Source organism: Dendrobates tinctorius, unplaced genomic scaffold (genome assembly GCF_039654945.1).
Source record: "Dendrobates tinctorius isolate UK_male_01 unplaced genomic scaffold, ASM3965494v1 ptg000028l, whole genome shotgun sequence".
Classification (NCBI taxonomy): Eukaryota; Metazoa; Chordata; class Amphibia; order Anura; family Dendrobatidae; genus Dendrobates; species Dendrobates tinctorius.
Window position 1 is genome coordinate 78765575 of NW_027361696.1, and position 24510 is coordinate 78790084.

Genomic DNA, 24510 nt, shown 5'->3' on the forward strand with positions numbered 1-24510 from the left:
AGACATAGCTGAACTGGAGCGGGTGCAGAGAAGAGCGACCAAGGTTATTGGGGAACTAGGGGGTCTGCAATACCAAGACAGGTTATTTCACTTGGGGTTATTTAGTTTGGAAAATCGAAGGCTTAGGGGTGATCTTATTACAATGTATAAATATATGCGGGGACAGTACAAAGACCTTTCTAATGATCTTTTTACTCTTAGACCTGTGACGGGGACAAGGGGGCATCCTCTACGTCTGAAGGAAAGAAGGTTTAAGAATACTCACAGACGCGGAGTCTTTACTGTAAGAGCAGTGAGACAGTGGAACTCTCTGCCTTATGATGTAATGAGTGATTCCCTACTAAAATTTAAGAAGGGACTGGATGCCTTTCTTGAAAAACATAATATTACAGGGTATATACACTAGTTTCCTTAATATTTCATTGATCCAGGGAGCTAGTCTGATTGCCATATGTGGAGTCGGGAAGGAATTTTTTTCCCCCAATGTGAAGCTTACTGTTTGCCACATGTTGTTTTTTTTGCCTTCCTCGGGATCAACATGTTAGGGCAAGTTAGGATAGGATATGGGTTGAACTAGATGGACTTAAAGTCTTCCTTCAACCTTAATAACTATGTTACGAACTATGTTAATTGGGAAACCCCGCCCCCACCACTGATTGGCAGCTTGAATTTAGATTTTGAACTCCAATGGGGACAGTGATGACAATGTGACAATTTGTACGTGGATTAAATATATAAATAGCGTCATGGATTTTAGCATGGCCCGATGAGTGGTTGCAGACTTTGCATTGTGTCGTCCACGGAGCTTCAATAACAGTATGTCAGTTTGCATAAGGATTAAGAAGGGTGTAACTAGCTAACTCAGAAGATGACCACCATGAATGATCAAAAATGACCTGTTACCATGTTGCCTTCTACTTTCTTTGTTCATTTAGTTTGTCATTGATGTATAATATTGCAAAAACTTTTTTTTACTGTTTTTTTATTTCTTTGTCCATTATGAATGTTCATTTGTTTACAAGTATCACAAAAGAATATTATCACCTACTTTCACTTTCAGCAACCTTGCCTTAGGTTATAGTTTGAAATGTGAGCACACCTTGAGAACTGTAGTAGTGAAAGTGAAAGGTGCTGTATTTAGAAGGGCGTGTATAGTGATATGTGAGATATTAACCTGTGTTTATAGCATATGGAACAGGTCAACACTGCCGTTTCTACAGAATTCTTCCGCACACAGGTTGGTAACTTTTGGTTATTCAGACACTAATATCACAATTATGGTGAAGTTCATACAGATTGCATTGTGTGAGTTGTCCCTTTTTCCTCTACGTCTCATTACATCTCTAAGTTTCGACCTCATACCTGATAACGGATCAACTTTCTTCTATGTGTTTAGCACTTTAGAAGCAAATGCACAATTTTTCACAAAAACAAAATATGCTTTTTTTAAAAAAAAAAAAAAATTAAAAAAACGCTGCGACAGATGCTTGCTAGAAGTCAGCAGGAAATTATGAAACGCAGGCAGCTTTTTCTTTTTATTTTAGCTCTTTTCAAGTGTTGATTTTTTTTCGATTTATTTATTTTAACTTTTATTTCTCCAAAATTGCAGTATGCTCTAGATAACGTTTAATTTTCTGCCAACATTTTCTCTGTATTGATGTTTTTATTATTTTTTTATTATTCTTTATTTTATGTGTGTGTTTCTTATTGAGCTTTTGATAACAGATTTTTGACATCTCAGTGTATTTCTGTGCAAAATTATAAATGTTAAAAACTAAATTAAAAAAAACAGCAAAATACAAGTGCAGTGTTTTGCTGTTGTTTTTTTCTGCACCATAACATGCCTTTTTGCTGTATTCAAAACCCCTGAGTTCTCATCACTAGTTCTGCAAGAATGCTGAAAGTCATATTTATGAGCAACTAAATGAAGCACAAACCTGCACCAGCCTGTAGTTAGACCGGTTTTCAAGTTACATGAAATTATAGTACATTTTATTATATGTAAAAAGAAATCCATACGTACAGTCAGAAACAATTATCCCTGCTACTAAAGTTCTAGGAACACAGAGTTCATTAGCATTTTCCATGGTGGGTTTTTGGGGGCTAAAATCCAGGATGTATGTCTGGGACTCAACTCTCAATTATGCCTCACTCACATATACACCTGCACCATCAACATTCCCTTTCTGCTCACATACAGTGGGGAAAAAATATTTAGTCAGCCATCAATTGTACAAGTTCTCCCACTTAAAAAGAGGAGAGAGGCCTGTAATTGACATCATAGGTAGAACACAACTATGAGAATCAAAATGAGAAAAGAAATCCAGAAAATCACCTTGTTATTTTGCAAATTATTGTGGAAAATAAGTATTTGATCATCCAAAACATGCAAGATTTCTGGCTCTCACAGACTTGTAACTTGTTCTTTAAGAGGCTCCTCTGTCCTCCACCTGTAGTAATGACTGATGCTCACATGAGTATTCTGCTTTTATGTTTTTTAAAAAATCCGCCATACAGTTCCAGAGTTTCGAACCTTTTATTTAGTGCTAATTTTTATGGTGTTCCTAGGGGGCATGGCTGACTGGTTAATAATGTAAAGCAGCCTAAATACATGCCCCAGAGGAGACTGTTAACTACTCCCCTTTGCTAAGACCATAGGAATTAGCACTAAATGAAAATATTCATTTCTTTGGAACTTTATGATGGAGTATGAAAAAAACCAAAATGCTTAGGAGAAACTGGAATAAAATTAGAGCAAAAAATAAACATTTTTTAAATGCATTTAGTGCTATTTTCTATGCTCTTTTAAATTAGTGTTTATGTAAAGGAGGAAAACATTACAGTCTCTACAAGGTGTGGTTGTTAAAGTAATTTGCATGAACCAAAGGAATTAATAATCCTGGCCACACTGATAACACTTCAATTAACTCCACAATGTTCTTAGAAGTCACATTCTACAGATACTGTCATTGTTCAGAGTAGAAAAGCAGAGATCCATCAACATAACAGTTAGTGGAGTTTCACACATGTTATTTTATTTTTTTTGCATACATGAAAAACTGAAACATTTTTGATCAGATTTTCTTCAGTGTTTGGTCCATGTGTCAATTTTGACCATTAGGCTGAGTTCACACGTGGCGTTTTTTTCGCGTTTCCGCGGCGGTTTTAACCGCGCGATTTTGCCGCGAAAAATAAGCATCCCATGCATTCCTATGGGATTCCGCAATGCTGTGCTAATGCTGCGGTTTTTACCGCGGCAGAATCGCTTCGCGGTAAAAGCCGCAGCATGCTCATTAATTTGCGGAATCGTGGCGATCCCGCACCCATAGGAATGCATTGTTCCGCTTACATCCCGCATGTGGCTGTGCACACCATGCGGAAAGTAAGCAGAACATTTGCGGATGGTACCCACGGTCCGGAGGAGAGGAGACTGTCCTCCGGGCTTTGGGTACCATATCCCTGTAAAAAATAGAATTTAAAATAAAAAATATTGTTATTCTCACCTTCCGACGTCCCGCGCAGCATTCCCGCCTCTCTCCACGCTCCCGGTCCCAGTAATCCTTTGCGAAAATGCCCGCGATGGCGTCCGTTCTCGGGGGATCGCGAAGTCTCGCGGTCATTCGCGCGACGTCATCGCGAATTACCGCGAGACATCGCGATCCCGCGAGAACGGACGTCATCGTGGGCATTTTCGCAAAGGATTACTGGGAACGCCTGCGCGGGACGTCGGAAGGTAAGAATAACACCATTTTTTATTTTTTTTTACATTTTATCTTTTACTACTGATGCTGCATAGGCGGCCTCAGTAGTAAAAAGTTGGTCACACTTGTCAAACACTATGTTTGACGAGTGTGACCAACCTGTCAATCAGTTCTCCAAGCGATGCTACAGATCGCTTGGAGAACGCTAGCATTTTGCAAGCTAATTACGCTTGCAAAATGATAGTTTTTCCGCGGGAAAATCGCGGGAATTTAAAATGCGATTTTCCCGCGGAATGGAATTCCGGAATTCTCGCGGTAATTTCCGCGAGAGTTCCGGTACGTGTGCACTTAGCCTAAGTGTTTGGGTATATGCAATGTAAAAATGACATTGCTGTGCATATGTTTAGTCTTATGTTGTCTTTTTTAACCGCTTCAGGGTTCGGGAACTGTGAAGTGAAGTGGTAAAAGAAGTGTTCTTTCTATGGGAGACTTTCACCAGGAAGCAGTTCTTTAGTTATAGTATAAATTAAAGCAAAAAGACGGTTTAAACAGCTTTGCCTAGGAATACCTTTGTGGCTATACTGGCATCTTAAAAGTGTTGTTTGCACATACCCATTCAGCAGTTTTCCTCGTAAGCAAAAAAAAAATCTGATGGATGGTTCTGAAGCTTCTCTTAGAAAAGAGTCAGTGAAAAATGGAACATCACCAGTGTGTCACGCCAACCTGGGAGATCTGGGGGAAGAAGACTACTCTGTAATGTGATCGCAGATCTTCCATTTATCCTGTGTATTTGGATCCCATATTAAATGAATTTGGTTTCCTTTGGTGCTGAAGAGGTTAACGACCCTTTCTATGCTGGTCAGAAACATACAGCTCCATTTCAGCTGGTTGTTAACTCTTCCTAAAAAACTTGGCTAGACCCTCTCTCTGTCCTGCTGGTGAAAGCTCTGTTTCCTTGCTCTTAAGAGACGCTGTGCTGTGTGCTAAAGCTAAGTGTCATGATCCATGCTGGATCATGACAGATAAAAGCACATGTAACCTTTTTTTTTTTCCATAAACTGTGTGTTTAAGTTTGGTTTTGCCCCCGGTGGCCATTAGGATTATTACACAGTGGTGTTTTTTGCTCTAGTTTGCCCCCGGTGGTGGTGAGCGTTATTGCACATGATTATAAAGCAGGTGTGATTGCTGGCTCTTACCTATAAAAGAGTGTCAGGTGTTGGAATCACGGTGGGTGAAAGTGTTCATTTCAACCATCCTTGGTGGAGGAAGGATCTAGAGAGAGGTCCTGGCAGCTCAGTCAGAGCCCTGGTGTGGAAGGAGTCAGAGGGGATTTCCTTGCAGCTCTGACAGAGCTTGGTGGCAGCTATTCAGGAGGAAAGCTGCATTCTGGTGGTGGACTCTGTTGCTGGGAGCAAGAGCAACAGAGCAAAGCTAAGTGGTGTTTCCCTGTTTGTTTTTTTCCCTGGTGTGTATAAGTACAGCGGTGGGGCCAGTGCCTGCACCACCCAGCTCCCTAGCAAGGGATAGGTGTAGGGTTTGCTCGGGTGACAGGGATCCTGATCGGCACCCGGTGCGGAACCAGCCTAGGGAACGTTAGGAGTGTGAGGGACACTGACTCAGGGGAGTGCAGGAGGTCTCCACATCCCCGTTTCCTATTGCAGGGCCCACCGTTGTAACTGTTTCCCCTTCCCCCGTGTCTTGTTGTTTTAGTTACCAGCCTGCGGGTCGTGTCACACAGAATAGTTTCACGTGCCGTGTCTTGTTGTTTCAGTTACCGTCCTGCGGGTCTTGTCACACAGGACGGGTCCACGTGACATTATCACCAACCATAACATTTTTCTCTGTTGAGCCATGGGCCAAGTGCAGACCGGTGAGCAGTTGTTGCTGGCCCTCACTGAGATTAGTGAGGAGCTGAATGATGTGGTTCAGCAGCACCTGCAGCGGAATTATGGGTCTGAGGCCTACCCTCTGCCTCAACTAGAGGGTCCATATACGGCTTTGGCCAGGATGTGCCGTGGAGTCCCTGCTGGGGAGCAGGACTTGCTTATACAGGCGGACGTACCCAGGCAGGTGGGTGGAGTTGGTGTCCCCATGGTGCTGCCTGGTGTTCCCCAAGGTGAAGGGGTATGTCCCTGTAGTGAGCAGACTAATGATTTAGTCCTTGGCACTCACGCCGAAACTTTGGTTATATCAGAGAAGCCATGTCCCCCTGGTCGTGTGGAGGAAGACAACCTGGGAGTGTATATTTTCTCCTCGCCCTCTGAAGGTACTTTGTCAGCAGAGGTGATGGTTGATGAGGTACCTGAGGGCATACCGATGCTTGTGAACGGTGGAGCTGAAGTCAGGCTGGTGGATGCACAGTTTGTCCAGACCCATGGTCTGAGGTGTGAGACACAGGACAAACCCATAAGCGTCCAAGCCATTAACTCTGTCCCACTGAGCCAGGGGGGTTAAACCAAGTCGTAGAAGACATTGTGCTGTATAGTGAACATCCTGATGAGTCCCAGTCATACTACGTCTTGGAGAGAAATCCAGCACCTATCGATTTGGGCCCCCCTTGGTCTAAAAAACACAACCCGGTTTTAGATTGGCGGACTAGGGAAGTAGTCAGCTGGGCGCAGTCATGTGAGGGCTGCTGCCTATAGGCTACTGTCCCTGCCGTCTCTCTACAATCATCCCCTTCCTCTCCCGTGAGAGCAGCGGAGGGGCTGCAGGAGAGTAGGGGCAAGGCTCAACCCTCGCCATTAGCCAACCCTGGGAGGCGCTGACCTCGTGGTGGAAGGGGTTGGAGGGTGGTGTACCCCGTGGTGAATTGCAGGGGTGTGAGTGTGGTGACACAGGGGGATGCCTCTGTTGTCAGTTCCAGAAAGAGTTCACCCTATTTTGACAAACAAATGTGTGGCAATAAACGTTCAGGTCCGGACCTGTGTGTAAACGAGCATGTATGGGTGGCCACCAAAAACATCCAGTGGAAGTGTGTTGTGAGGGTCTGGAATTCTCAGGTGATCGGACCGTATCTGGTATCAGCTGTCCAGGGCCCGGAGACTTACCAGCTGGAGTTACCCACATACTTGCCCATACACCTCTCTTTCCCCAGATCGGCGCTTTGGAGATGTGTGGTGCCTCCAGAACATACATTACCAATACCAGCGGTGCTCGTTTGTCATAAACCTGAAGTGCAGGTAGTTGCTGGGGTGAACTCTGGACCTGGGCACCCCCGCTGTAGGTGGTTCCCTGATGAGGAGCGGTCTTGAGGGTCCAGAGGCCCCTCATTAAGGGGAGGGTACTGTCATGATCCATGCTGGGTCATGACAGATAAAAGCACATGTAACCTTTTTTTTCCTTAAGCTGTGTGCTTAAGTTTGGTTTTGCTCCCGGTGGCCATTAGGATTATTACACAGTGGTGTCTTTTGTTCTAGTTTGCCCCCGGTGGTGGTGAGTGTTATTGTACATGATTATAAAGCTGGTGTGATTGCTGGATCTTGCCTATAAAAGAGTGTCAGGTGTTGCAATCACGGTGGGTGAAAGTGTTCATTTCAACCATCCTTGGTGGAGGAAGGATCTAGAGAGAGGTCCTGGCAGCTCAGTCAGAGCCCTGGTGTGGAAGGAGTCAGAGGGGATTTCCTTGCAGCTCTGACAGAGCTTGGTGGCAGCTATTCAGGAGGAAAGCTGCATTCTGGTGGTGGACTCTGTTGTTGGGAGCAAGAGCAACAGAGCAAAGCTAAGTGGCGTTTCCCTGTTTGTATTTTTCCCTGGTGTGTATTAGTACAGCGGTGGGGCCAGTGCCTGCACCACCCAGCTCCCTAGCAAGGGATAGGTGTAGGGTGTGCTAGGGTGACAGGTATCCTGATCGGCGCCCGGTGCGGAACCGGCCTAGGGAACGTTAGGAGTGTGAGGGACACTGACTTAGGGGAGTGCAGGAGGTCTCCACATCCCCATTCCCTATCGCAGGGCCCACCGTTGTAACTGTTTCCCCTTCCCCCGTGTCTTGTTGTTTTAGTTACTGGCCTGCAGGTCGTGTCACACAGGACAGTTTCACGTGCCGTGTCTTGTTGTTTCAGTTACCGGCCTGCGGGTTGTGTCACACAGGATGGGTCCACGTGACACTAAGTAGTTGAAGTTTGGAGTTGGAGTTGTGGTATTCCATAGTTTGTTGTTTTATGTGTGTGTTTATCTCCTGGTCCCTAGTCCCATTTAGTTTATTACTCCCAGTCCCTATCCTCCTCCCTATTGTTGGTTAGTGATTTTGTATGATAGAGGGTTTCCGTTATCCTTGTTTTGTCATTGTGTCTGGTTTACCTTTAATTTCTGCCCCATGACTCATGGGGTGGGGGATGGGACAGATTAGGGTTTTTACAGGAGTATATTAAGGTATGAGACTCAGGCCTCTCTACCTTTAAGAGTTACTAATGATGATCACAGCATGACACACTCAGATGCAACTAAGATGCCATCAGTGTGCCATGTTGTGCACAGATAGTGTAAGGGAGTACAGAGACTGATTCGTCCCCTACACTTCTTGAACACGTCCCTGTAAAGCTGCTATATTTGATAATTTAATGTATATTTGGCATATGTTATAATACTTATATATGGTATAATGTATTGTGAATATATAAGTATAGGGAAAGTGTTGTACTTAGATTAGCTCACTAGAGGGGGACACAATAGAGCTTGTTAGGAATTAGACAGACTTGTAGGATTTAGTTAAATTAGGAGAGGACAATTGTTTGTAAGATATAGAGTGCTTCCTAAATGTAGTTAGTAGGGCCTGGGAGCCCGGACAGGGAAGTTGTGCCACGCAACGTTTTAAGTAAAGGATCCCAGCCCATCCAGAACTTAGGAGCAACGGTCACTTGGGAGAAGGAATACAGGGCAGCATCAACATGGTTGCAGTAAGCTATGCGGGAAGACGGACGGGGAACTTCTGAAGATAGATAGGCTGGCCAGACAGAACACTGTGGTACCGGAGACAACGGTACGACCCTGCGATATTCCTAGAGAAGTGAGGAACAGCACAGGGAGAGGAAGGGCTATGATGTGTGAAGGATCCTGTGTTGTACCTGTGACTGATCTGGACGAGCTGACAAAATAACTGAGTAAAATTGTTTGCTTTAAATTGGAACTTGACTCTGCCTGCCTTTATATGGGACTTCAAGAATGAGTTTCCCAGCAGACCAGAGAGGACTCCGATGGACAAGAAAGCGGACAAAAAGGTACGCTGCAGAATGGACATTGTGTGTATGTGGCGGGAGAACAGGGTGTGACAGAGCAACCACCGTCAGCCACGACTAAAACCCTGGTCCCCATTACAATAGAAGACACAGGGAAAAAAATGTATATGTGAAATAAGCCTTACTAGAAGTAGCAATGATGCACATTCATAGGCAACACTGGTATTTACCATCCAAATAATTTCTACTAATTAAGAAATACAATGGAGTGTTTTTGGACGTTGTAACACTTCTGAAGTCATGCTTTAAAACATATCTCTCATTTAGTTGACTTTTCAAAATAAGCTATTGTTTGTGTAAATGAAGAATACAACTATTTCTTGAAATTATTTGGCTTATATCCTGCATTTTCCCCATTCTGTGTCCCTGCCGCTCATTTTCTTTTGCCTCATAGGAAGGGGATTCCCAAGGATTCATCCTCTCCTGTTTTTATGGTGCACATTCTCAGAAGCAGCAACCACATAGAGGAGATTACAAAGCAGTACTGAGCAGTGTAGTTGGGAAGTAGTTGTGAATCCAGCTCTGGGCTGAGACAAATACTTAGTAGAAAGCAGCACTCCTAGCGAAGCCATCGATCACCTGAAAACAAATAAAAAAACAAACCAACAATATACTCCCTGTATGACATAATCCAATTAATATGATTGTCCCACGATGATTTCCCCTATAGAGCTGTCACATCAGCAGATGTGACCTCTCTATAGGCCTCCGATGACACACTGACCGGAGATAACCCTCCAGCAGGGTGTCATTGGAGATAAGCCTCTCGCTTTACTGCACTACTGCGTGAGAAAATTCTCACGCTGTAGTGTCGCAAAGTGGCAGGTGAACTCACATGACCTGTCGGTGGCGGAGTGATACAATGCGGTGGAATATCTCCGTAATTGTATCACTTGAGCCCCTGGAGAACGGTCGCATCAGTTGATGTGACAGCTCTCCATGGGAGATCGTCGTGGGACAATCGTATTAATTGGATTACGTCGGACAGGACAGGAAGTATAGTGTTTAAGTTTTTCTCAGGTGATCGATGTCTTCGGGGATTAGGTGTAGATGGTGAGTATGGACTATGTACTGTATATGTGTGTATGTTTATTTTATTAAATACTAGTTTTTTTTACATTCAACATATTAGCTAGATGATGGGACTACTATTGTCCGATCATTGGCTAATGTGTCAATCACTGTCACTGTAGCAGGCATAGCCCTATGGGACTTGTAGTCCCATCGGATGATGCCTGCATACACACACACACAGCCCTGCACAGACCCCCGCCCAGCCCCACACAGCCACGCATACCCCGGCACAGCCCAGCACAGACCCCCGCACAGACCCGCATACCCCTGCACAGCCCCACACACCCCCGCACAGACCCCCACACAACCCTGAATACCCCCACACAGACTCCCGCACAGCCCCGCATACCCTCGCACAGCCCCGCATACCCCCGCACAGTCCCCCGCACAACCCCGCATACCCCTTCGCAGACTCCCGCATACCCCCGCACAGACCCGCACACCTCCGCATAGACCCGCATACCCCCGCACAGACCCGCATACCCCTGCACAGCCCCACACACCCCCGCACAGACCCTCACACAACCCTGAATACCCCCACACAGACTCCCGCACAGCCCCGCATACCCTCGCACAGCCCCGCATACCCCCGCACAGACGCCCACACGGCCCCGCATACCCCCGCACAGTCCCCCGCACAACCCCGCGCAGACTCCCGCATTTCCCCGCACAGACCCGCACACCTCCGCATAGACCCGCATACCCCCACACAGACTCCCGCATACCCCCACACAGCCGCACATACTCCCACACAGCCCAGGATACCCGCGCACAGCCCGGCATACCCCCACACAGACCCGTACAGACCTGCATATCCCCGCACAGCCCTGTATACCCCCACACAGCCCCTCACAGACCCGCACAGCGGCAAATACCCCTGCTCGGTTCTCCCATAGACTTACATTGGGCTCGTTATTCTGTCCGAGTACCCAAGTATTCCAATGTGCTCGACCAGAGCAACGGGCACCCGAGCAATTTAGTGCTCGCTCATCACTACTCAGCAGCCCCTCCTACAATTAACCCTCTATGAACCTCCTATGAGGCCCCACTAGTAAGCCCCCATCTAGTGGCCAACAACATAATTACAACTACCCTCTTTATGGGGGAACTACGGTATGTACTAAGAGTGCCCTCCTCTAATGTCCCAAGAAGGATACTCTAACTTTCCCTGACTGTACATATACAAAAAACACATAATAATAAACTATATTTTTATATAGCGCTAACAAATTCCGCAGCGCTTTACAGTTTTGCACACATTAGCATCGCTGTCCCTGAAGGCTCACAATCTAAATTCCCTATCAGTATGTCTTTGGAATGTGGGAGGAAACCCACACAAACACGGGGAGAACATACAAACTCCTTGCAGATGTTGTCCTTGGTGGGATTTGAACCCAGGACCCCAGCCTTGCAGCGCTAACCACTGAGCCACCATGCCGCCCTGCCCATAATATATATGCAATATGATAATACAGGAATTACAAGGCAATATATTACAGTTTTCTTTATAATGGTAACACATTCAAGTGGCAATGCCATAAGCAATGAGCAGTAATACATAGTTATACATGTAGCAGTACCGCAGGCAATTATCATAAAACACATCTGTAAACAAAGAATCAGAAGACAATCAGAGGGAAGAGAAGCATGAAAGACATTATATCTTACCCCCTTAAAAAGGTATTACCTATTTTGCAGATACCTTCACTGGACGATCATTATAAGTTTACAGTTCAATTGTAAACATAATTGGGACATTATAGCTTTACAGTACAAAAGACCATGGAGTCCTCTGCTATGCTGATCCCTACAGACTCTCAGAAACAGAATAAACCTACCCTAACACAATGCTAAAAGAAATGGAGATCATCGAGCCATAGCAGCTGCAGGTTTAATGGACTTGATCTCAGAAACAGCTGCACAGTCAGTTATGTAGAGGAGTTGAACAGACACTACAGCACAATCAGAAACAATTTGTGAAGACTATTTTGAAAGTTGCTTAATTTTGCATTTAGAAACAAATAAAAAACACAGAACATAAAAGGTGCCCAAAGCCTTCAGCCACATACCTCATCAAAGGTATTCAGCCATTTTAATAACTCAAGTTTCAGTTTCTTGTAGCTTGCAATAACCTCTAATAACTTTGTCACTTAACCTTAATAAACCCTGAGCACGAACTGTTGCCTATAAAAATAATAGTATCCAAAAAACAGACCTTCATACTTTGAGACTTCTCATTATAAAGTCATTCATAATAATATGAGCCAAAAAAGTAAAATCTATTAGAAATATGTTAAGCCACCATTGAATATTCCCAACATTGTAAAAAAAGGTTGATTTCCTGATAATTAAGATAATTCTTCAACCTCTTTTTGCAGCAGTGTCCTTGATATGTTTATTTTACCCCTAACGTGTGTCGCCTAACACATCCTGAAGCCATTATTCAGTTTTTACTGCATATTTGGACATGGAATTCATAATGTTCCCATCACCATAATAATAAATGTTTGTAGCCACTGTTCATCAGAAATGACCTCATGTTGTCTTCGCAGTCCAAGAAATACAGTTGACCTCTTGAAAAGTACACTTGCTAACCTCTAATGATATAATAGTATCCTTAGGTAAGCAAACAACGAGCTAAATTTTGGAAGTTTTCACCAATGAACAGTTTTCACTTTTCATAATCATGACGTACAGCAAAAACAGTGCGCTTAGCCAGAAAAATCTATGTGATGTTGACGGGGTTGTCTGACAACATAAGAAGTGGTGGAAAAAAAGCCAACCCCTTTCTGAGTTTCAGCAATAGTTGTGTTAAAGAAAGAGGTTGTCTTCATTAAAAATCTTTTTTCTGACTTCAGCTCCTCTGTGTTTCGTGGTAACAGACTACAAACATAATCAAACTCGTCTGAAGTCTCAGTTATTTATATCAGTTCCCAAAATCTTATGAACTACATTTCATAGTTTTTAAGCCTGAAGGGCCTAACTGATGCCAGCAGAAACTTCAACTGGATGTACGTCCTCAGACGCACATCCAGCTGAAATGTATTGCACTGCACAGTCCCATCGGGTATGTGTATGACAATACACGCTGCCAGCCAATCAGAGCCCAGCAGTTGATGTCGGAGTACACGTGATGGGGCACATGGCAGTGTCAAGTATAGCGTGGCACTACCACAAGGTGCATAAGTAGGTTACCCAGACCCAAGTCAATAATAATAAAGTAACTTGGCACTCAACTGAATTGTCCTTTTTAAGTGAAGTTTTTATTTATGTGCAGTCCTACAAAAAGACGTTTCGGAGAACACTTGGCCTTCGTCAGTCTGACTGCTTTCAATAGTCAAAGTCATTAAATCAAATGAGCACTTGTTAAGTAAGTACTCAAATTTTTGACAAAATTCCGTAGATTCCCGAAACAAGGTTGGACGTAAAGGAACTCTCAAGCCCCTAGGGATCCTCTGTACACGTAGATATTCGCTCAAAGTAGCACAATGTAACTCATAATCGATCTGGCGGCGTAATTCACATTCGAGATCTCTCCCTCTTGTCTCCTTCGGTGGCAGTTTGAGGAAATCGCTGGGGAGATTCAACTTGGACAAAATGTTAGATGTTTCATCATTGCTGTATGAGAATGTATTCGAGGACATTACATGCAGTGTGCTCACGAAAAGGAATGAACGGTGTCAAGTATAGTGTGGCACTACCACAAGGTGCACAAGTAGGTTACCCAGACCCAAGTGAATAATAATAAAGTAACTTGGCACTCAACTGAATTGTCCTTTTTAAGTGAAGTTTTTATTTATGTGCAGTCCTACAAAAAGACGTTTCGGCCTACACTTGGCCCTTCGTCAGTCCGACTTCTTTCAATAGCAGCAGTGCACATCACGCAGCCGCTAAGGGGCCTGTGAGGCAGGGGGGCCCGCCTACCACCAGCATCGACTCCCCCGCCGCCGCATTGAACTATACCGGCATCATAGACACCGGTACAGTTCAAAGCAATGATGGAGGAGAGAGCATCAGCCGACGCTCCCTCTCCCATCATTCCATGCTCTGCCTCTGACACTGTGGGTGCGCACTCACTGTGTGCCAGGCAGAGCAGGAGACAGGAGTCGGGAGCAGCGTGGGCACGAGGAGAGGTGAGGATAGTGGTTTTTATTTTTAGCTGTATACCATGGTGCTGTGTTGTATACCATGTGGGGCTGTGCTGTATACCATGGTGCTGTGCTGTATAACATGTGGAGCTGTCCTGTATACCATGGTGCTGTGCTGTATACCATGGTGCTGTGCTGTATAAATGTGGTGCTCTGCTGTATACCATATGGGGCTGTGTTGTATACCATGGTGCTGTGCTGTATACCATGGTGCTGTGCTATATACCATGTGAGGCTGTGCTGTATACCATGTGGCTGTGCTATTTACTATGCGGCTGTGTTATATACCATGGGGGTACATTATACATTATATTCTATGGGGAGGCTGTGTTATATAATATGGGGGGATACATTATATTCTATGGGGAGCTGCATTATATTCTATCAGGGGCTAGATTATATTGTATGGGGGCTTCATTATACTTTACGAGGGAGCTACATTATATTTTATTGGGGCTGCATTATACTATATGAGGAGGCCTACATTATATTCTATGGAGGGGCTACATTATACTATATAAGGGGCTGCATTATATTCAGTGGGGGTCTGCATTATACTCTATGAGGGGGCTGCCATATATTCTATGGAGGGGCTGCATTATACTATATGAGGGGGGCTGCATTATATTCTATGGGGGTTACATTATATTCTGTGGGGTGGCTGCATTATGCGCTAAGGGGTGGCTGCATTATACTATAAGAGGGGCCTGCATTATATTCTATGGGGGTTACATTATATTGTATGGCGGGGCTGCATCATACCCCATTTTAAACTTTGCCTAGGGCCCCACTTTGCCTAAAACCGGCCCTGCCCAGGTAAGACGCTTCTGGTGTTGTCTATTGGTAATCAGTGGCTTGACACAAGGAATGCGACACTTGTAGCCCATGACCTGGATACATCTGTGTGTGGTGGCTCTTGATGCAATGATTCCGACAGCAGTCCACTCCTTGTGAATCCCCCCAAATATTTGAATGGCCCTTTCTTAACAATCCTTTCAAGGCTGCGGTTATCCAGGTTGCTTGTGCACCTTTTTCTACCACACTTTCTCCTTCCATTCAACTTTCCATTAATATGCTTGGATACAGCACTCTGTGAACAGCCAGATTCTTTAGCAATGACCTTTTGTGGAGTGCGTAAATGACTGCCTTCTGGACATCTGTCAAGTCAGTAGTCTTCCCCATGATTGAGGAGCCTACTGAAACAGACTAAGGGACCTTTATAAACACTTAGGAAGCCTTTGCAGGTGTTTTTTGTTAAGTATTCTAATTTACTGAGATAATGACTTTTGGGTAAAGTTGAGCGAAACGGGTCGATCAAATTCATAAGTCGCCGACTTTAGCTGAAGTCGGGTTTCATGAAACGAAACCCAACCATAGCGTGAGGTCGGCCACGAGGTCAACGACCAGAGCGCCAAAGTCACGTTTCAAATGCTGCTTCCAGTGCCCTTTTTCAGCCAATGATGGAGGACGCACACTGTGGGCAATGTGATGACATGGGCATCGGTCACCACCATCTTTGAGAAGGGAATGCAAGTGATTGGCTTGCTTTGTGTGGCGTCACAGGGACTATAAAAGGGCGTACACGCCGACCGCCATCTTACTTCTGCCGATCTTAGCATTAGGGAGAGGTTGCATCTGCTGATTCTGAATAAGGGAGAACGTTAGGCAGGGAAGAAGAACCAAAAACTGCTTCTGCTGTTAGCGATTTCCACTGTACAACACAACAGTTTGTGTGCAGTGACAGGGGAGGCTATATTTTTGTGCATCAGCTCTGTTGTTATTAGGCTGCCTTATAAGGCTCCCTGATAGCTGCATTGCAGTTTGCACACTGCAGTGCAAACTGCTTTTTTAAAAGCAAAAAAACTTTTCTTCCTCTTTTCTGCACAGTTACCAAGCTTTCATTTTTCCACACTTTTGTGTGCAGCAGTCCTTCTTATTAAGCTGCCTCCTGCCATACTTGGACTGAGAGTATCATTGTCAGCCTCCTAAAATCTCTAGGGAGCTTCCAATTCTCCCCAATACTACATACACACCTTGTGCCTGGTCATACACCTGCCTATTTCAGCCTGTTAAATTGAGGTGTAATCTATAGTGGGCCTGAGATAATAGTTCAGCCTCCTAAAATCTCTAGGGAGCTTCCAATTCTCCCCAATACTATATACACACCTTGTGCCTGGTCATACACCTGCTTATTTCAGCCTGTTAAATTGAGGTATAATCTATAGTGGGCCTGAGATAATAGTTCAGCCTCCTAAAATCTCTAGAGAGCTTCCAGTTCTCCCCAATACTATATACACACCTTGTGCCTGGTCATACACCTGCCTATTTCAGCCTGTTAAATTGAGGTGTAATCTATAGTGGGCCTGAGATAATAGTTCAGCCTCCTAAAATCTCTAGAGAGCTTCCAGTTCTCCCCAATACTATATACACACCTTGTGCCTGGTCATACACCTGCCTATTTCAGCCTGTTAAATTAAGGTGTAATCTATAGTGGGCCTGAGATAATAGTTCAGCCTCCTAAAATCTCTAGAGAGCTTCCAGTTCTCCCCAATTCTATATACACACCTTGTGCCTGGTCATACACCTGCCTATTTCAGCCTGTTAAATTGAGGTTTAATCTATAGTGGGCCTGAGATAATAGTTCAGCCTCCTAAAATCACTAGGGAGCTTCCAATTCTCCCCAATACTATATACACACCTTGTACCTGGTCATACACCTGCCTATTTCAGCCTGTCAAATTGAGGTGTAATCTATAGTGGGCCTGAGATAATAGTTCAGCCTCCTAAAATCTCTAGGGAGCTTCCAATTCTCCCCAATACTATATACACACCTTGTGCCTGGTCATACACCTGCCTATTTCAGCCTGTTAAATTGAGGTGTAATCTATAGTGGGCCTGAGATAATAGTTCAGCCTCCTAAAATCACTAGGGAGCTTCCAATTCTCCCCAATACTATATACACACCTTGTACCTGGTCATACACCTGCCTATTTCAGCCTGTTAAATTGAGGTGTAATCTATAGTGGGCCTGAGATAATAGTTCAGCCTCCTAAAATCTCTAGGAAGCTTCCAATTCTCCCCAATACTATATACACCTTGTACCTTGTTTTACAGTACCATACAGCTGGTGGTATTTTGGGCACATTTTTCCAAAAATGAGGAAGTATGGTGGAAGAGGCCATGGAAGTGGGCGGGGGTTGCCAGCTGGTGGCGGTGGTGGTGCATCTGCTGGTAGTGGCAAAAGCACAATAGCACCTAAGGCAGGAGGTGTTGAGCCTGAGTCATCGTCTGGCTCCACAAGGCCTCGAAGGCTCCCTTTTCTGGGAGTAGGTAAACCACTTTTAAAGCCGGAGCTTCAGGAACAAGTTTTGGCTTACATTGCTGACACAGCCTCCAGCTCTATCGCCTCCTCTTCTGAAGTTTCAAAAAATAAAAGCACTGAGTCGTCAGTGGAGGCTCCTGGTCAGGAACAACACCTTTCCTTGTGTCCTTCACCCCTACCAAAAGTGAAGGATGCGGCAGGCCACACTACAGATTACACCATGGAGCTCTTTTCACATACCATGCCTGGATTATCAAGTCAAATCGTGAATTCCCCAGTCCAAGATGAATCTGACATGGAGTGCACTGATGCACAGCCACTGCTAGATTTTTCTGCTGGTACATTCACTCAGAGTGTTACATTGTCCTCGCAGTGTACTGAGCCAGAATCTGACCCTGATGAAACTCAGGTGCCCCTTCCCGCATACTATACCACCTTACACGGTGACACAGAGGATGGTGCACATGAAATTGAAGAGGAGGTGATGGATGACCCAGTTGTTGACCCAGATTGGCATCCATTGGGGGAAGAGGGTGCCGCTGCCAATAGCTCAGAAGAAGAGGAGGAGGATCCGCAGCAGGCATCGACATTGCAACAGCTTTTATCTGGCAGGCCCGTAGCAGTCCAAAAACGGTTTACAAAAACCAAAAGAGTTGCAGGACAGCTTGGCCAGACGGTCAAATTAGCACAGTGTGCAAGGCCTCAAAATGTCTTCCATAGTAGGAAGAGTGCAGTGTGGCAAAATCCTAATGATCAGGCAAAGGTTATCCATAAGAAGTGCGCAAAGACCTTTAGCCGAGGGAAAAATCGGAGAAATTTCAATACCAGTTGCATGCTTAGACATTTAACCACCATGCACTTGCAAGCGTGGACGGACTACCAAACCTCACGTACCACATGTGCACCTGCTCCGAATGAAGGTAGTCAGCAACGCTACATCGCTTCCCCCACTGTAAGCCCACTGGTTAGCACACCACCAGCAGCAAATGTTGAGGTGTCGTCGCAAGGCCAAAGCAGTCAGGGAATCACAATGTTATTACTACGAAAGACTGAATCTAGACCATCAGCAAGACCACCAACACCATCACCATCACCAACCCTCTCTCAGTCTGCCATGTTCACCGCTATGTTCCACCATATGCAGCTCTCAAGTCCAGCTCACCCTACCAGAGACTCAGAGTAGGACAAGAAAGTACTCATCCTCTCATCCGCGTACACTGTGTTTGAACGCCCACATTGCCAAACTAATCTCGTTAGAGATGATGCCCTACCGGTTGGTTGAAAGCGAAGCTTTCCGCGAGCTCATGGCCTACGCAGTACCACGCTATGAACTACCCAGTCGGCACTTCTTTTCTCGAAAAGCCATCCCAGCCCTCCAACTGCATGTGAAAGACGGCATTGTCCATGCACTCAAGCAATCTGTGAGTGGAAAGGTGCACCTCACAACAGATGCATGGTCCAGTAGGCATGGCCAGGGCCGTTACGTGTCCATCACTGCGCACTGGGTTAATGTGGTGGATGCACGGTCCACAGGGGACAGCGGCGGTGGGACAGTGCTGCCTAGCCCACGGTATAGGAAACAGTTGGCTCTAGGCGTTCGACCCTCCTCCTCCTCCAGGAGCAAAAGCTCATCAACAGAGCGCAGTCGCACGAGCACTCTATCCGCAGCTGCCAGTGTTGCACACGAGGTGTCCCACTATCGAACAGCTAGTGGTAAGCGTCAGCAGGCTGTGTTGAAGATGATGTGTTTGGGCGACAACAGACACACCGCGGAGGTACTGGTCGACTACTTGCAGCGACAAACTGAGTCATGGCTGGGCAGTCTACATCTTGAGGCAGGCAAGGTATTTAGTGATAATGGCTGGAACTTTGTGGCAGCCATAGCCCTTTCAAAACTGAGACACCTACCTTGCCTGGCTCACACCTTGAACCTGGTGGTGCACTGCTTCCTCAATAATTATCTGGAGTTAACAGCCCTGCTCCATAAGGTGTGAAGACTGTGCTCGCACATGCGCCGGTCGTCCGTACACTCCAGTCGTCTGCAGTATCTGCAGCGATTGCTCCACCTTCCCTACCACCGCCTAATTATCGACGTTGCAACAAGGTGGAACTCCACCCTGCACATGGTTCAGAGGCTGTGCGAACAGAGGCAGGCTGTAATGCATTTGTGGGAGGATACAAGGGCAGGCATGTTATGGATGAGTCACCGAAGGAGGAAAAAAAAAAAATAATAGCTAAGTCCAGAAAACCAGAGAAGTTGGCAGCTATCGGATTGCAGACCCCTGAACCTATCCACAACAACTAGCAGTAGCCGTGGGGGGTTCGTACGGTGCCCTAGACCCCTCGATCACAGCCGGAGAACTAAATTAGCCTAAAGACAGAAAGGGGCAATCTAAACTGCCCTAGAGCAGACCCCAAAGCAATAGGCAGCCCCCAACATATAATGACTGTGAAGCAAGATGAAAAACACTAACACAGATAGAAAGATAGGTTGAGCAAATGATGGGGCCCAAGCTAACTAAATAGGACAGGATAGAAAAGCTGCTGTCTGCAATCCGCAACATCCCTATCCAAAAATGTACCAACAGACTGATAGGAGAAACAGGCCCTGAAGTCGCTAGGCTTCAAAAGACTATATCAGCACTCAGGTATATTCTGAAGACAGAGCCAGAGATCAACAGATCAGAGACAAAAATGGAATTCAGCTCACCCCCGGCCGGGGATGGCTGAACTCCAAAAAACAAGGCAAACAAAACCAGAACTAAAGTGTACAAAAGGCAGAGCGAAACTTAGCTTTGAGAAGCAGAAATCAGACTGGTCTCCAAGAATCCAGCAGGAAAATCACTGGCAAGGCAACAGGGCGTCGGCTGCCTTATATCCAGTCATCAGTTCCTGTGACCCAGTCATCATCTACCTGCTCAGCTGTTTGGTAATCAGCCTCACTACCCTCCTTCGCCAGAAGAGGGAGTTCATCAGACCTCACTGGTGAAGGGAAAAATGAACTCACAACAAAGGCAGTTTGAGGGCAGACATGGAGTTGTTTGGTGTGCAGTGGTTGAAGCTGAAAGACCTCTGTAAAGTCCTTCAGTGTTTTGAAGAATGCACATGACTGGTCAGCGCAGACGACGCCATCATAAGCATGAGCATCCCACTTATGCGTCTGTCATTGCAAACTTTGACACACGTTAAGGAGCAGGCGTCTGCAGCCGAGGAGGAAAAGGAGGAGGGAAGCCTTGATCACAGTCAGCCATTGTCTGCTCAGGGAACTCTCCTGGACGAGGTGGAGGAAAAAGAGGAAGAGGAGGAGGAGGAGGAGGAGGATGATGGGGATGATTATTTAGGGGAGGAGGATGCTTCTCAGGGGGCAAGAGAAAATGTTGGCGTGGCAAGGTCAGGTACAGGGTTTGTGCGTGACTGGAGGGATGTTGATTTGCCAGAAAGTGCTCCTCCACCCAGCACTTGCAGTGTATCATTGACACCTGGAACATTGGCCCACATGTCAGATTATGCCTTGCAGATCCTAAAAAGGGACCCCCGCTGTGCCAAAATGATGAACGATGACGACTACTGGTTGGCCAGCATCCTGGATCCATGATATAAAGGAAAATTCCAAAACATCATGCCACAGGAGAACCTACAGCTAATATTGGCTAACAAACAAGCAACTCTGCTAAACCGTTTGTTTGAGGCATTCCCAGCACACAGCGGCGGTGAGGATTCTCCCACGAGCCGTAGGGGGCAACGTGGAAGAGGTGTTCGTGGTGCACACAGCTGAAGTGGCGTTGGACACAGGGGTTTCATGACCATGTTGTGGACTGATTTTTCAAGTACCGCTCACACGACTGGTAATACTGCATCGATTGAAAGTGACAGGAGACAGCAGTAGTCAACTATGGTTACAAACTACTTCTCCTCCCATATCGATGTTCTCCCTCACAGGTCATTTCCCTTTGACTATTGGGCCTGTAAACTGGACACCTGGCCTGAATTGGCAAAATATGCCTTGCAGGAGCTCGCTTGCCCTGCTGCTAGTGTGCTATCCGAAAGAGTCTTCAGTGCTGCTGGATCAATCCTGACAGAAAAAAGGACTCGTCTGTCGACCCAAAATGTTGATGATCTAACCTTCATTAAAATGAACCATGCATGGGTTTCAAAGGATTTTGTCCCACCTTCCCCTGCTGACACGTAGGTTGCCAGAAAAATGGCTTGCTTTTGTCCTCCTCTTCCTTGGACTTCTCCAATTCCTCCATTTGCAGCTGCTGAATGTCCAACATCAACATATGGCATTTTTTCAACCTCCCTAACTGGGCTGCCTCCCCCCCAGGGCCGGGGTCACCACCTGGCGCACGCACCCGTGTGAGTGCCGTTGCCCTGGCACTGGCACAGGGTCCCTCATAGTACAATCAAGTGTCTTTGATGGCGGGGGTGCACTTCCGCCGTCAGACACACCGGCGTACTATGAGGGGCCCTGTGCCAGTACCGCCGCCCATGAGTGGGCCCCCCTGCTTGCTCAGGGCACCAGCACTTGCAATACTTACCTCTCCCTGCTCCACCGCTGTGTAGTCTGTGCTGTTAAATTCTTCACTGTGACTGCCAATACAAATTTGGTGAACTGATAGATGATGGTTAAGACGTAGCTATGCCCTGTCCTGCTGGGCTCTATCTTCAGATGATCAATGTCTTCCTTTTGTTATGGACGTCGACTCACAATGAGATGCAGTGGTGGTTTATCATCAGCTTTCACGGTTTTCCTACTCACAGACGTGTGACATTCCTGCCCACATTTTTAAATGTGTCCTCTCATTCCAATCCAATAGAATCGCCCATGGCCTGTGGCTTCTGTCTTTTGCACTCCAAAGTTACCTGACAGATCATGATAGGCAGTTAGGACAATGTCTACATCTCTCCCTGTGATCACAATTTCATGGAGATGAGTAACGGTGATGGGATCCACGGTCATGCGATGCAGCAAACCTTTCTTCACAAAGAACTGTTTTCGCTGTCTCCACAGACTAAGTAATTGAGGGTCAACATCGCCTCTGAGAATTCTCAGAGTTTTTCCCGTGATTAGTAATTCCAAAATTTCTGCAATCAATCGACTTTCCGTCTGTACTTGTATACATCTCGTTTCCTCTTGCCGAGAGTCTGGGCTTTCTTACTGAGACTGAAATATATGTGAAGATTGAAAAATACCCCAACAGTGTATACTGGTGTACGCTTCGAATACATTACCCTTTTTCTACTTTTTAGATTCTTGTCTAATCAATCCTGAGGCTGTGAGTGTCTTTGTCGGACTCCGCAAATATACACGGAGATTTTTAATGTTTAAACTATGCTATATATACCTGGTATCCAGTGATACTGTACCCTTTCTCAACTTTCTTCAGTCTTGTCGAATCCATACTGGGCCTGAGATCGTCTGAGTCTGCCTCCTGACATATAGACATAGATTTTTAATGTATAAACTATGCTACATATATACCTGTTATACGGTGATACTGTACCCTTTCTCAACTTTCTACCATCTTGTCGAATCCATACTGGGCTTGAGACCGTCTGAGTCTTCCTCCTGATTAGAGATGAGCGGTGTTCGAGTCGACCTGTTCGCCAGATTCAAATTCGAGCTGTTTTGGGCGGTGTTCGAGCCGTTCGTTGAACTCGAAAACTTTGCTTCAAATTCGGCTGTCTGAGGTTCCATTCGAGAACGGTTCGTTCACCAAAAGCGTAACTTTATTTTCACATTAATAATGGTTTTCAATGTTACTAGACAGTTTCATGGCATGGTAGCGGTGTCTGGTAGCCGTGTGTGTTTCTAATAATTTTTTACCGCATCTTGCCCAGAAAATCCTTTTGGGCCTTGTAGCACTGTCTGCTGCTCAGCAGAGGAGCCCACCCGTGAACCTATCTATGCCGCCTGTTTATGAAAGAACCAGTTTTTGACTGCATTTAGCTCAGTTAATACTTTGGGCCTAGTAACTGTGCCTGCTACTCAGCAGAGGAGCCCACCCGTGAACCAAGCTGTGCCGCCTGTTTATGTGAGAACCATTTTTTAACTCCATTTAGCCCTGTGAATACTTTGGGCCTAGTACCTGTGTCTACTGCTCAGCAGAGGAGCCCACCCGTGAACCTAGCTATGCCGCCTGTTTATGTAAGCACTGTCTGCTACTCAGCAGAGTTGCCCACCCGTGAACCAAGCTATGCCGCCTGTTTATGTAAGAACTGCGTGCTACTCAGCAGAGGAGCCCAGCTGTTAAGCAAGCTACAGCACCTGTGGATTGGACACTTAATTTTTTCACATTCTTTCTGGAATGCCGGTTAGGCCTAATTCCGGAATTCCGGTTGACCTGCACTTACTGGGAAATCCTCGTTCGCGGGGAAGAATTGGAATCCCAGATCCACATCACTAACGGGGTTCAGCGGGTTATCCGCACCTGTAAGCGACACACGCTGGTCCTTTCAGTGTAGCGCGCATGCAGCCCCGGACATGTAAGGGCATGACAGATCTGTTATTGCTCGATCTCGCTTGCCAGAGCCTCGCGTGTCCCTCTAGTAAGCTGGACGCGGACCGCGGGGGCATGCCGGAGTCTCGTTCGTTAACGGAATTAAGCTGACAAATCGCTAGCACAACTAAAAACGGCCATGCACCACCACCCACAGAATCGACAAAGCTTGCAATCTGTCTATCCTTTCCGTGGCTGGCATGATTGAGGTTGCCCGTGTGGAGTCCAATTAAGCCGCAGGCTCCACTCCTGGTGGTGCCCTTCTGGACATTTCTTTAAGGTTCAGCTTTGCAACCATACTGCCCCTGGAAACCAAACACTTTGCCTTCATGGACGCTGTTCGGAGGGTCGTGGGAATAATGCCGCCCGATCGGCAGTTGGCATAATTTATGGTGGGAAGTCCGACGGTATATGATCATCTTCGATTTTAGAATTTTAGATTTTTTTTTATTTTAGATTTTTATTCCAGCCTTTCTTGACTTTATAAAGGCATGACATGCCTATACCTGTCTCCTCCTCCTCCTTTTACTT

At 45.9% G+C, this 24510-nt stretch overlaps 1 protein-coding gene across 1 annotated transcript in view; it reads left to right on the plus strand.

Annotated features, from left to right (window-relative positions):
• Nucleotides 1-1164: 1164 nt before the first annotated feature.
• Nucleotides 1165-24510, plus strand: part of LOC141085569 (suppressor of cytokine signaling 3-like) — a 239890-nt gene continuing 216544 nt past the window's right edge. Inside the window, exon 1 of the mRNA XM_073571029.1 lies at nt 1165-1237. The gene's annotated coding sequence lies outside the window, so the exon portion shown is untranslated. The remainder of the gene's footprint in view (nt 1238-24510) is intronic.